Below are 12,898 nucleotides of genomic sequence, written 5' to 3' on the forward strand. Positions count from 1 at the left end.
CTGTTTCATGGAGATTTAAGCTACAGACTGTGTTGCAGAAAACCTGAAATAGTCAACCATAATGTGCATAACTGCATATAGGTACCCAAACATTACTAATTAATTAAGATACCCTCCCATTATTAAATGGATAATAATATCCCTAAATACAAGATAATAATGAAAATGTATGTGATAAATAAATTTTATAGGTATTATATTTAACAAATTTTGAAAATTACTAAAATGATTAAACAACATTTTTAAAGAACTTACATATTATGTAGTGTTATTATAAAAAAATATTAGCAATTCAGTAATATGAAGACATAAAATTTCATTAACCTACATAGAGTAATAACACGCTATAAGAAGTATTCACTTCTGTTGGCACTTCCCAAGTACCACGCTCTTTTATTATTATACGCAGAAATATACTATTATATTTTTACACTGTAAAGTAACCAGCACGGAAACTTATTTACTTACGCGCCGCCATTGATCGAATTAAAAATTTGGGAGACGGGTGATTGACACGTGATTTAGACTATTTTCGACCAGTTACGACGCGTGATTTTGGATGAGTTATTTCATTTTTTGTTTGCTAGAATATAATTTATTTTGTATTTACTTCTAAAATTGTTTGTTCTCATCTTCTGATTTTCAAAAACATCAAAAATTATTAATATTTTGGAATTTGATACAGGTATTAATAGGTGGTAACTCGCTTGCGTATTTCTTGAACACCGATCGATTATTTTCATCTTTTTCTTTTCAACTGTTACGTTTATAGAAAGCTTGATTGTTCCTTTCCAATTACATATTCAGTACTATATTGAGTATAGTTTGGATGAATTCGGCTTGTTCCCCATATTGAGCTCATGTTTTGGTCATTCCCATATAACTGTATCGTCTTTCAACCGCCTTCATAGTAGTCAGGCGTTTCTGCTATTATAGTGTATTTTTATGTATGAGAGAGTAATAAAACAATAAATTATGTATGCAAATCCCTAAACTGTTGATACGGGTGACTCAATGAAAAACAGATATTTGTCAACAAGTTTACAGAAGTATATAGGAAAACAATTTTAAATTGAGTATGACCACCAGGTATAAAGGTTGGAGCAGAATAGAATACAATAGTTGTGAGGGTTACTAATCCCTAAATAAGGTTGCCAGTGTCGGAGTGATGAAGGTTAACAGGTACTAATGAATTTGCAAGAAATAGTAAGATGTTTATTTTATTGATTATATATAACCAATAAAAGTTTAATAAGTACCTACCTATTTGCAAAATAAAGTTTAATTCTTTAGATAAAATAAAACGTTTTATTTTATCTATTTGCAAAATAAAGTTTAATTCTTTGCCTATTTGCAAAATCAAGTTTAATTCTTTAGATAAAATAAAACGTTTTATTTTATCTGAAATGAGTGCATTCCACGAAGTAAGGGTTTCAACAATCAAACATTTAATTCTTTAATTCCAGGAATCTACGACAGTAATTGACTAGATAATTACCTTCTAAACTTATTCCACAGAAAATGTGATAGTGGGTTTTTCCATTTTGTATATAGGAAGGTCCAAGTGGCGTATTCAAAATTCTTAACAGTTCACTAAAAGTAGGTACTTCAGTTGCAAGGTGCAGTTTATTGTGTATACTAGTGTTATGGAAAATTTGGAAGTGCCGTGTAAACGCCGAAAAATTGGTCCTCTAACAGTTAATGAAAAAACATTAATATTTAATTGTTTTAAATCATTTACAGACAAACGTTTATGTGAAAGTGTTGATGAGACCGTTGAGTTAGTTAGCAGTACACTTGGTGTTGGGAAATCTACGATTTACAGAGTTATTAAAGAAGAGAAATGTGGTAGTTTTCAAATGCCACGTAATGCTCCAGGGAAACCAAAATTTCAAATAGAATATCATTTTAAAGAAGGACTTCGACGGAAAGTGCATGAATTCTTCTTTAGACAAGAATTTCCAACATTGGATAAAGTTCTTGTCTCAGTTCGAGATGATAAGGATTACCCAGAAATGAGTCGAAGTACGTTATGGAAACTTTTAAAAGAAATAGGCTTCCGCTGGAAAAAGAATCCCAGAAAGTATATTTTATTAGAAAGAACCGATATTGTCATATGGAGAAGACATTTTCTAAGAACCATAAAGGAAATGAGAAACCAAAAAAGAAAAATATTTTATCTTGATGAAACATGGATCAACGAGGGTCATACACCAAATAAATTTTGGCAGGATGAAACTGTTACAAGTCAAAGGCACGCTTTTGTAAATAACTTATCTACTGGTTTAAACCCACCATCAGGAAAGGGACGCAGGCTGATAATAGTACACATTGGCAGTTCAGACGGTTTTGTTGAAGGTGGTTTATTAACTTTTGAATCAACTCGTACCGGTGACTACCATGAAGACATGAACGCTGATGTCTTTCAAGAATGGTTCGAACAAATGATAGATCTTCTTCCTAAGAACTGTGTAATAGTAATGGATAATGCAAGTTATCACTCCAGACTTATAGAAGGACTGCCCACAACCAAGTGGTTAAAAAAAGACTTGCAGAATTGGCTGAGTTCAAAAAATATTACGTACCATCCCGGATCTATAAGAAAGGAACTTTATTCGTTGTGTGCCCTTCATAAAGAAAAATTTAAAAAATACGAAATTGATGAAATTGCCAAAAATCGTGGAATGACAGTACTTAGATCCCCACCATATCATTGTGAATTAAACCCGATTGAACTGGTATGGGCACAGATAAACAGTGAAGTTTCAAGAAAAAATACCACTTTTAAAATTCATGATGTTAAACAGTTGTTTTTGGAGGCCGTAAATAATGTAAAACCTGAAAACTGGGAAAAGGCAGTAAATCACACTATTAAAGAAGAGGAAAAAATGTGGAAGCTGGACAATATTACTGATAAAATGATCGAGCCAGTTATTATAAATCTTGGTTCTGAAAGTTCATCTTCTGAATCTGATTTGGATTTGTAACAAGTAGCTGTAAGTTTTATATTAATATTTTTATTCATCTATTTAACATACCTTAGACGGTTTTAAAAACTCTTTTTCTCTTTTGTAATTTTTAAAAATTAAAAAAAATGTGAATTTTTTAAAACCCTTTTTAATGTAGGCCAGTCAGTTCTAATATAGTGTGTGATAAAAGAGGTCACTTTTGTTTACATACACATAACACTTTATAACACTGAAATAATTCATTTATTTTTTACAATTATTCAAAGTAATTTTTCAATTAATCTTGAGCACGCCCATGGAGTGGTCGGAGCTACCAGTTAAAATTATGCTAATTACTCTCTCGTTCATAAAAATAAACTATAGTGTTGATCCATTATATCGTAATATGATTCTTAACCTATTTTCTTGTGGCATTTCTATATTCTCGATTCTATTTAATAGGAATAAACAACGATATTAATTCAAAATGCAATATATCTTATTAAATTCAAGTAGTTGTTGATAAACCGCTGTCCGCATGCCAACTCATACCAGTGGCACATCGTCTTGATGTTTGCAACAATCGCAGATGAATCGTCAAAAAGAAATAATATCAGTTCATGATCTGCATGTATTGATAATTTCGTTGAACAGTAGATCGGTGATCAAGTAACACCTATGACTGGTACCACCTTAAAGAGTTTGTGAAACTGTCGAATTAGTTACAAATATCTCAAATATGCCCTAAAAAGTCATTGTATTTCGACAGTTACATAAATGTTTAGCTTTATTTCAATAATTTTGCATAAATATCATTTAATTGGTACCATGACTCATATTTCATTTTTCATGATGAATTTTCAACAGGACTGGTGTGAGATCTACTGAAAATACGAAAAATGTGAAAGATTCTCTCTCTCTTATAAACTTTATATATATATATATATATATATATATATATATATATATATATATATATATATATACATACATATATACATTATATTATATATATATATATATTATACTACTTACACGATATTTATGAAAATTGGTTTATGGAAATTTCCTTAAGCTTTCTACGCCATTCTGTTCTCTCCCTTGCTTACATTTTCCAGTTGCCGACTCCGATCTTCTCGGCATCTTGTGTGACCCCGTCCATCCACCTCAGCTTTGGTCTACCCCGTCTTCTCATTCCCACGGGTTGTGCTGTTAGAATCTTTTTTATCACGTTCGATTCAGGGGCCCGGACTACATGTCCTGCCCACTGCAGGCGGTTTCGCTTAATTATATTGGTAATATCTTTCCCACCAAACGTATGCTTGTAGATATTCTGCATTTCAAAGATTCATCTGTTTTAGTTGGCGTCCATGCCTCTGATCCTGTGAGAACGGGGACTATCAGTGTTCTATACAGCCTTATACGAGTTTTTTGGGAGAAACGTTTGTTAGCTAAATACCTTGATAGACCATGATAACACCTGTTTGCAATTATTCGCCTTTTTATTTCCTCAGATTGTATTTTTAGATTGTACATAAAATTCTAGACAAAATTTGTATGAGGTATAATAGGTCAAAACTTCATATTTTTTAAGTTATTCATCTTTTTCAAAAATTTTGACAGATAGAGTCAAACTTTTCAAAGTTAATAGATCATCCATTTACAAACATAATGTATTTTAAAACCTTTGCACACAAATAACAGGTAACGTTCTTTCAGGAATTTACATAGAAATCGAATTCTATGTAAATAGAATTCGCTAGATACAGGGTGTTCACAAATGATACGCCATTTATTTAAATGTTAGATAATGGAAAGTCAATAATTTTAAGTACTGAGACAATGAAAAAAATGTCAACTGTCTTCCAAATAGAGAGTTTACTATTATCTCCAAAGTATTACCTAAAGTTAATACTTTGGTGATAATTGTGGTTTAATGGTAAAGGCAAGATATGTCATAGTAGTCATAATTGTCATTATTTCTGGTTACTGGCATTCTTACAAAGTGATATAAATGGCTTGTTTAGAATTAAACAATGAAGATTACAAAAATTTACTTTTAATACTTGGGGAATGTGACAGTTATTACTAGAACATGTGCTATATTTACTACAAGATATCTAACGAATGACACCATGAAGAGATTACTTAAAAATTTTAACACATTTTGGTTGTTTTCAACAAAAAGGTAATAAAGTAAAACCTATTGTTGATAATAATGATCATACAATTAATGTTCTTGGTTACTATGCTTATCCCAAAGCGTGATTACGTTGTGGTGAGAGAGATTTAGGTACACCAATGCCATCTATTCAAGAATTAAAAAAAAAAACATAAATTTCATCTCTATTCTTATAACTCAGTTCAAATTTTAAAGGAAACAGACTATAATAAAATATTGGAGTTTTCAGAATTTGTAACGATGAAATGTCAAGAAGATAATGAATTTTTGGAGAATATATGGTGCAACGAGTCAAAATTTACAAATGTCGCATTACTGGATCAAAGTAAATCAATATTTAACAAGATTACGTAATTTTGAGGAGCCATGGGAGTTTAATTATTTTTTTTGTGCGATCAGAGACAACCAGGTTGTAGCTCTCCACTTTTATGATGATAACTTGGACGGTTAAAAATTGCGGTTAAATAATTTTATAATTTTTTATTTCCTAATAACTAATTTTTTAGGTGAAAGATATTTCAATATATTACAAGAATTAAAAACTAATTATTTAGATCGTTTACCACCGCAAAAATTTAGAAAACTATTTTTTCTTCACGATCGAGCTCTTCCTCATTGTTTCAACGTATTAAACCAATTTTTAGATGAGACAATTTCTGTCCTGGATAAGTCTTTTTCTGTTAAATGTTTATCGAACTTTTCTTGTAAAGATGCCTTCTCTTCCTCTGACGAAGACCTGCATCGCCAGCACTCTTCACATTGGTCTTTTTTAGGGACATGCAATGCTAGATTAAATTCTTCGTTGAAGATCTTAAAGTACATAAGGTAGTTCCCCTAGGAAACATTTTGTTCCTTACATAATTTAAGGTAGTCCCTGTGTAAATCAGCTATGGTTTTACTTCCTTCAATCTACTCTTTAGTGAAATGCGACCGACAATAATGGCTTTCTGTCCTGGGGATAGAGTTAATGTGAGCTCTAATTGAATTTTTTGTGCTCTCAGAACCGTTGTTATGACTTTGTGATTAATTGATAGCGTTGCAAAAAAAAATATTTGCTCACCCTTACTTGCTGTCCGTCAATTAAAAAATAGTATGCATTATTTGATTTTCTGAATGCTTCTTTATTTGAATATCTGTACTGTGGTGCAACAGCGTTCAAATTAGACGAAATATATTCTCTTTTTTTGTCAAGGTCATTCAGATCCCAGTATTCTTTAAATATTTTGTTTCTCTGTAATTCGTCTAATTTTTCGGAACATTTTAACTTGCATTTATTTCCGCAGGGTGGTAAAAGAGTTTTAGCTGGCCGTAATATTTTGGATTTGGTTTTTGTGCCGTCTGCATTTTTAACAATTCTGGTAGATAAATAGGCTTCTCCGCCATTTCGCAATCTCTTTGAGTCTGCCTGTTGCCATGTTGCAGGCTGCCGAAGTTTCTTCCTACCCACCTTTTCATTGTTTGAAGGATCTTTAACTTTTCTTTTTTAAATGCATTATCTGTTGTTTTCCATTTTCTCCAAATATTTGGCATCGTGGGAACAATTTTATCTGTGGTATATATATTTATTATAATTCTTCTTAATATAGCTTTCTCGGCATCGTCGAGGTCAGTTTTAGGTTTTTTTTTGGTTCTATGTTTTTTCGGAGACTGGAATGACGAACTTTCACCAGCATTTATTTTACTTTTTTCTTTTACGATATTTCTAATACCTGTAGCAGCAATAGCGCGTTCATACAGCCGCTCGAACGAAATTTGCGGCGCTCCTAAGGATTTTTCTTCCTTCATAAATTCATTTCTTTCTAAAATCTATTTCGAGCTACACGTGGTAGGTCTATCTACTACGCCGTCAAAGGAGGGGCTTAGCGACCGGCAACAGTAGAATCCGTGTACAGTAAATATGTTTTGGTGAAACAATATAGATGAATCGGATTTATTGCTTTCTTGAAAAAATAGCCAACATGGACATGTGGTGTTATCAAAAATTACCTCCTCAATTATGACACCGTCATACACGGCCTTGCTAAAATAAAAGAATAAATATCTTACCTTTAACATTAAACCACAATAGTTATCTCCCAAAGTATTAACTTTACGTATAGGGAACTCGAATACTATTTAAAAGATAATTGACTACTTTTTTCATTACTATTATAAAATACAAGGTATTTTTTTTTAAATTATTGCCATACTGTGGTTTAAAGTTTAAAGAAATGGCGTATTATTTGTGAACCCCCTGTATTCAGCAATTCGATTTCTATGAAAATTTTGGAAAGAACGTTACCTAATCTTTGTGTGCAAAGGTTTTACAAGACATTATGTTTGTAAATGGATCATCTATTAACTTTGAAAAGTTTGACTCTATCTGTCAAAATTTTTGAAAAAGATGACCTATTATACCTCATACAAATTTTGTCTAGAATTTTATGTACAATCTAAAAATACAATAATATATAAAATAGGTACCATTATTTATTTCCGGTATAACCGGAAGTGGCATATATGTCAAAATATATTTTTTAAGTTCATCATAACTTATAATACCCATAAACCAATTTTCCTAAATATCGTCAGTATTTTCCCATATATAGATAATGTAAGCTCTTCGTGAAATGAACGAAAATAGAAGTATTTACTTTTATATACGAGGTTTGTTAAAAAATCATTACTTATTTTTCTCGAAAAAATATTATTTATTAATCGATATCTATTTTATCCCCTTTAAAGTAATCCTCCGCAGATATAATACACTTGTACAAACGCTTTGCCAATTTTAGTCTGATACGCACTTTTTGGTATGGCTTTGAGCTCTCCTAGAGTTCTGTTCAATCGTGACACACCTTCACCCTTTCATACTTTCTTCAATTTTGAAAACAGGAAAAAGTCGCAGAGGCCAAGTTCGGTTAATATGATGACTAAAGCATAATGGCAACTCAGTAAAAAAAGAGTGAAACACCTTATAATCGACTTCCAACCCATAAACGAAAGACTATGCAAAATAAGACTTTGAGTTAAATTCTTTCATTATTCATTAATAAATGCTCGTGCACCAACAGAGAAGTCGGATGAATAAAAAGAAGAATTAGACGTAAAGGTATTAATAGGAGATTTTAATGCAAAGATAGTCAAGGAGAGGGAATACGCGCCAACCATTAAAAATCACAGCTTACATGAAGAGTCGAACAACAAAGGAACTCGCCTGATACACTTAGACACCTCAATAAACATGGTAGTTGCTAGCACATGCTGCATGCACAAAGGTATACATAAAGGAACATGGAGAAGCCCTGATGGGAATACAGTTAATCAAATCGCCATGTAATGGTCGACGCAAGAAATTTCAGCGACGTAATAGACGTATGTGGAAGACGCGGGGCTAACATAGACTCGGACCACTACCTAGTCCAAATGAAAATAAGAGCTAGAATCTCCAATGCAAAGAAAGTCTTCTTCTTCTTCTTTTTATATAGACATGACTCTCTGTTTTTTAATGTGCCTCCAGTAATTTGTCGTTCCATCGTTTACGTGGTCTTCCTACTGATCGTCTTCCTATTGGGGAACCGTCTCTTGCCGTCTTTACTACTCTATTTGTTGTCATTCGGCTTATATGATCGTTTAATTCTACTCTTCTATTTCTTACCCAGTTCTTGATGTTCTCCACCTTGCATCTACGTCGTATATCTGTACTTCTAGCTCTGTCCCATAGTGCCTTACCATCAATTTTTCTAAGTGTTTTCATCTCTGCTGTTTCTAACATCCTTTTTGTCCTCTCTGTGTCGGATCTTGTTTTTGCCGCGTAGGTCATTATTGGTCTGATGACTGTTTTGTAAATTCTGACTTTCGTTTCTTTCTCGATATTTTTATTTCTCCATATTGTTTCATTTACGCAGCTTGCGGCTCTGTTCGCTCTATTCACTTGATCTTCCACTTCGGTTTTGACTTTGCCTAGCTAGATAATGTGATGCCTAGATATTTAAACTCCATCGCTTGTTCTATTATCTGACCTTCTAGCTCCAATTTACATCTTAGTAAATTTGCTGTTGTACCCATGCATTTTGTCTTTTTTGGGGAAATTAACATGTTAAATTTTCTTGCGGTTGTATTAAATTGGTGCAGCATACGTTGAAAATCATCTTCATTTTGAGAGAGTAGTATTGCGTCGTCTGCATAGCAGATTATTTTAAGTTGTTTTTCTCCCATTTGGTATCCGTTTTTAGTTCTTACTTTTTTTATTATTTCGTCCATAATCAGGTTGAAAAATATAGGGCTCAGGGAATCTCCCTGTCTTATCACATTGCCAGCTTCAATAGGGTCGGTTAGTTCTTCTTCTACTTTTACTTTTATTGTGTTGTTTTGGTAGATATTTTCGATCGTTTTGATTATTCCTAGAGGTATCTCTTGCATACAGTAAGTGGATAACGTTTTTTTAATTTGACCCGGTCAAATGCCTTTGTAAGGTCCACGAAACATAGATATGCCGGTTTGTTGTATTCTAATGATTTCTCTTGCACTGGCCTCATTATAAATATAGCGTCGGTGCATGATCTTCCCGACCTAAAACCTTGTTGTTCTTCTGCTAGTGTTATAATTGTATTCAATTTATTTGTTATCACTGTGGTTGTTAATTTTAGTGTTGTGTTTAATAAATGAATTCCTCTGTAATTTTCCGGGTCCGATTTGCCTCCCTTTTTGAAGAGAAGTATTAGGATGCTTGATCTCCATTTTGAGGAATTCTGTTTTGTTCTATTATTGTTTGGATTAGTTTTAATAGTTGTTTGCTAAGATCTGGTCCTCCGTACTTTAGGAGTTCGTTCGGTATTCTGTCCTCTCCTGGTGATTTTCTATTTTTTAATTTCCTTAATGCTTCCTTTACCTCTTCCTCCTCAATATTTATTTCTTCGTTTGTCGTCACCTCTGGTGTTGGTGGTTCATTATCGTCAGCTTTAGCAAATAGGGATCGAAAGTAGTCCACCCATGTTTCTTTCTGAATGTGTTTCGTTTTTATTAGTTCGTTCATCTCTTTTCTTTATCCTCTAATCATTCTCCATATTTCTTTTTGTGTTCCGTAGAAATCGTGTTCCATCTGTTTTGAGAAACTCTGCCAGTGTTCCTTTTTTATTTGTCTAACTAAAGTATTCGTTTCATTTCTGATTCGTTTATAGTGGTTGTATGCCTGTTGTGTTTGTTGTGTTATGTATTGTAAAAAGGCTTTCTTCTTTTCTTCACATTTTGTCTTCACTTCCTCTATAAACCATGGTGTTTTCTTTTTTGATATGTTAGTTAGTGTTCGTTACTTTCCTCTCTCCAAGTGATTCTGTTGCTGCGTTAATTATGTTATTTTTGAGTTTTTTTCAGCTTTCATCGATGTTATCGTTTTCTAATATTACATTCCCAGCGATCTTCTCTGATATTCTTTTCCTGTATAAGTATTCCGTGGATTCCGTATTTAGTCCTTTGACTTTGATTTTTGTTTGTGTTGGCGCCGCTCTCTTGGATGGGAAGTATTTCAGGATGATTCTTATTTTACATAATACTAGGCTATGGTTACTACCTACATCTGCTGAGTTGAGGCATCTTACGTCGATAAATTTTCGATGGATGTATATCTCTATTGGTTATAACATAATCTATCAGCTATCAGCAAAGAAAGTCAGAGGATTTAAAGAGGAAATTTGAGAAATATCTGGAAGATAAGATAGGGGACTGTACAGATGGTATAGTTGAAGATGTTAACAATTATTGGAGGCACTGTAGAACCATATTGGAAGAGGTAACAACTGAAGTAATTGAAAGACAAAAACGTGAAAAAATAAGGTCGGACTTGTACGATGAGGATTGTGCACAAGCAACACAAAGAATAAATCAAGCATATACAAGGCTCCAAGGTCGAAGAACGAGACAAGTAGAGAGTATAGGCAGCTCAGACTAGACAAAAAACAAATACTGATAAGAAAGAAGGAGCTTGTAGAAAACCTACTGAAAGAAGTGGAGAAGTATAACACACAAATGGACACGCGAAAATTCTGCAAGAAGGTTAACCATAACACAAAGGAATTCAAACCTAGATTATCAATAGAAACAGAACAGTAGAGATCATTGGTGATCAGGACCAGATACTAGAACGATAAGCAAACACTTTTGAGGAGAGCCTAAATATAAGAAGTGAGATGAAGTTGCAAGAAGCAGAAATCTAGTTCGAAGGCATAGAAGACGAAAGAGAGAAAGATAAGATCCCAACAGAGGAAGAAGTTATCAAAGCAATACAAAAATTGAAAGAAAACAAAGCTCCTGGAGCAGATGGCATTCCTTCTGAGCGTTTAAAATATGGCGCAAAAAATCTCACCTGTTGTATAAGTAGGCTAGTAGAACTGATTTGGAACCAGGTAAAACCACCAGAAGACTGAAACGTAGATATAATTGTACCTATTCACAAGAAGGAAAACAATTTGTGAAACTACAGAGGAATTACCTTCCTAAACATGACCTACAAGGTATTAGCCTACATTCTTTAACAACAAAAAACATAATAGGCGAATACCAGTGTGCGTTTTGCAAAGAAAAATCAACTTCAAGGTAACATCATTATTACTTTTTGGTAAGAACTTATAATGTACCACGCCATTGTAATCGAAGAAGACAGCAAGTCCTTAAGTTTAATTGAACTAGGCGTGTCCTTTTCGTTCTCCGATCTTCTCGTAGTTTCATCTGGAATAATTCGACTTCATAAATATATACCAATGTTTCCTCACCAGTTATGATTCTTTTGAGCAAATATAGATCATCGTGACGTCATTTAAAAGATGCAATATTCACGGGAAGCTTATTTTGGACAAAATTTAGTAATTTTGTAACAGACTTCACTTCTACACGTTTCATGCCCTAAATATTCGAATACGAGTATATTTTGCATGTATGAGCCAATCTATTGCCGACATCCTCATAAATTTCTCGAAGTGTTTTTCTTCATTTCTTCAAGCTTTTTATTGTTTGGTGACGTGCTGGGGCATACAGGACGGGTATAACATCTTCACGGCATTATGTGAAGAATCTGAGTCGCTGCTGTAAGTACTGGGTACTCTGAATGTTCCAGACAGCCGCAGTCGCTGGAAAAAGTAAGAACAGAGTAGTAAATAAGTAGAATTTGAGTCGGTGATTGTGGAGTATGGTAGAGCCCATAACCGCAAACACCTACCCCAGGGATATTGATGGATAAAAAACTGAATTACCAATAAATAGAGAGAAACACTAAGTTGTGAAGAAGCGGAGTTAATGTCCACTGTTACAGATAGTCTGTCTTGCTCTATTGTTGTGAAAGTTGAAGAATGGACTTTGAAACAGAAAAAAGAATAGATGCCTTTAGGATGTATATATGTATATATATATATATATATATATATATATATATATATATATATATATATATATATATATATATATATATATACGGGTGCTGAGAATTAGATTGGTACAAAAAGTTATCACTGATGAGGTACTTCGGCGCATCAGTAAATAAAAATAATTACTAATCAGAATCATAGCGAGGAAAATAATCTTAGGTCATGTGTTCAGAGTTGAAAGATATGAATTACTCCGAATCATATTGGGAGGTACAGTACAGGGCAAATATCAGTAGGAAGACGCCAGAACTCATGGCTTAAAGACCTGAGGAGATCGTTTGACCTCTTATCCGCAGAAATCTTTCGTACAGCAGTTTCCAAAGCTACAATTGCCATTTGGATCGCCAACCTTCGAAAGGAGGCGCAATAAGAAA

At 33.3% G+C, this 12,898-nt stretch overlaps 1 protein-coding gene across 3 annotated transcripts in view; it reads left to right on the forward strand.

Annotated features, from left to right (window-relative positions):
* Nf1 (neurofibromin 1) overlaps positions 1-12,898 on the forward strand; it is a 77,338-nt gene that overhangs the window by 48,520 nt on the left and 15,920 nt on the right. The window lies entirely within an intron of this gene.

The sequence above is a fragment of the Diabrotica undecimpunctata genome, chromosome 10 (assembly GCF_040954645.1).
Source record: "Diabrotica undecimpunctata isolate CICGRU chromosome 10, icDiaUnde3, whole genome shotgun sequence".
Lineage (NCBI taxonomy): Eukaryota > Metazoa > Arthropoda > Insecta > Coleoptera > Chrysomelidae > Diabrotica > Diabrotica undecimpunctata.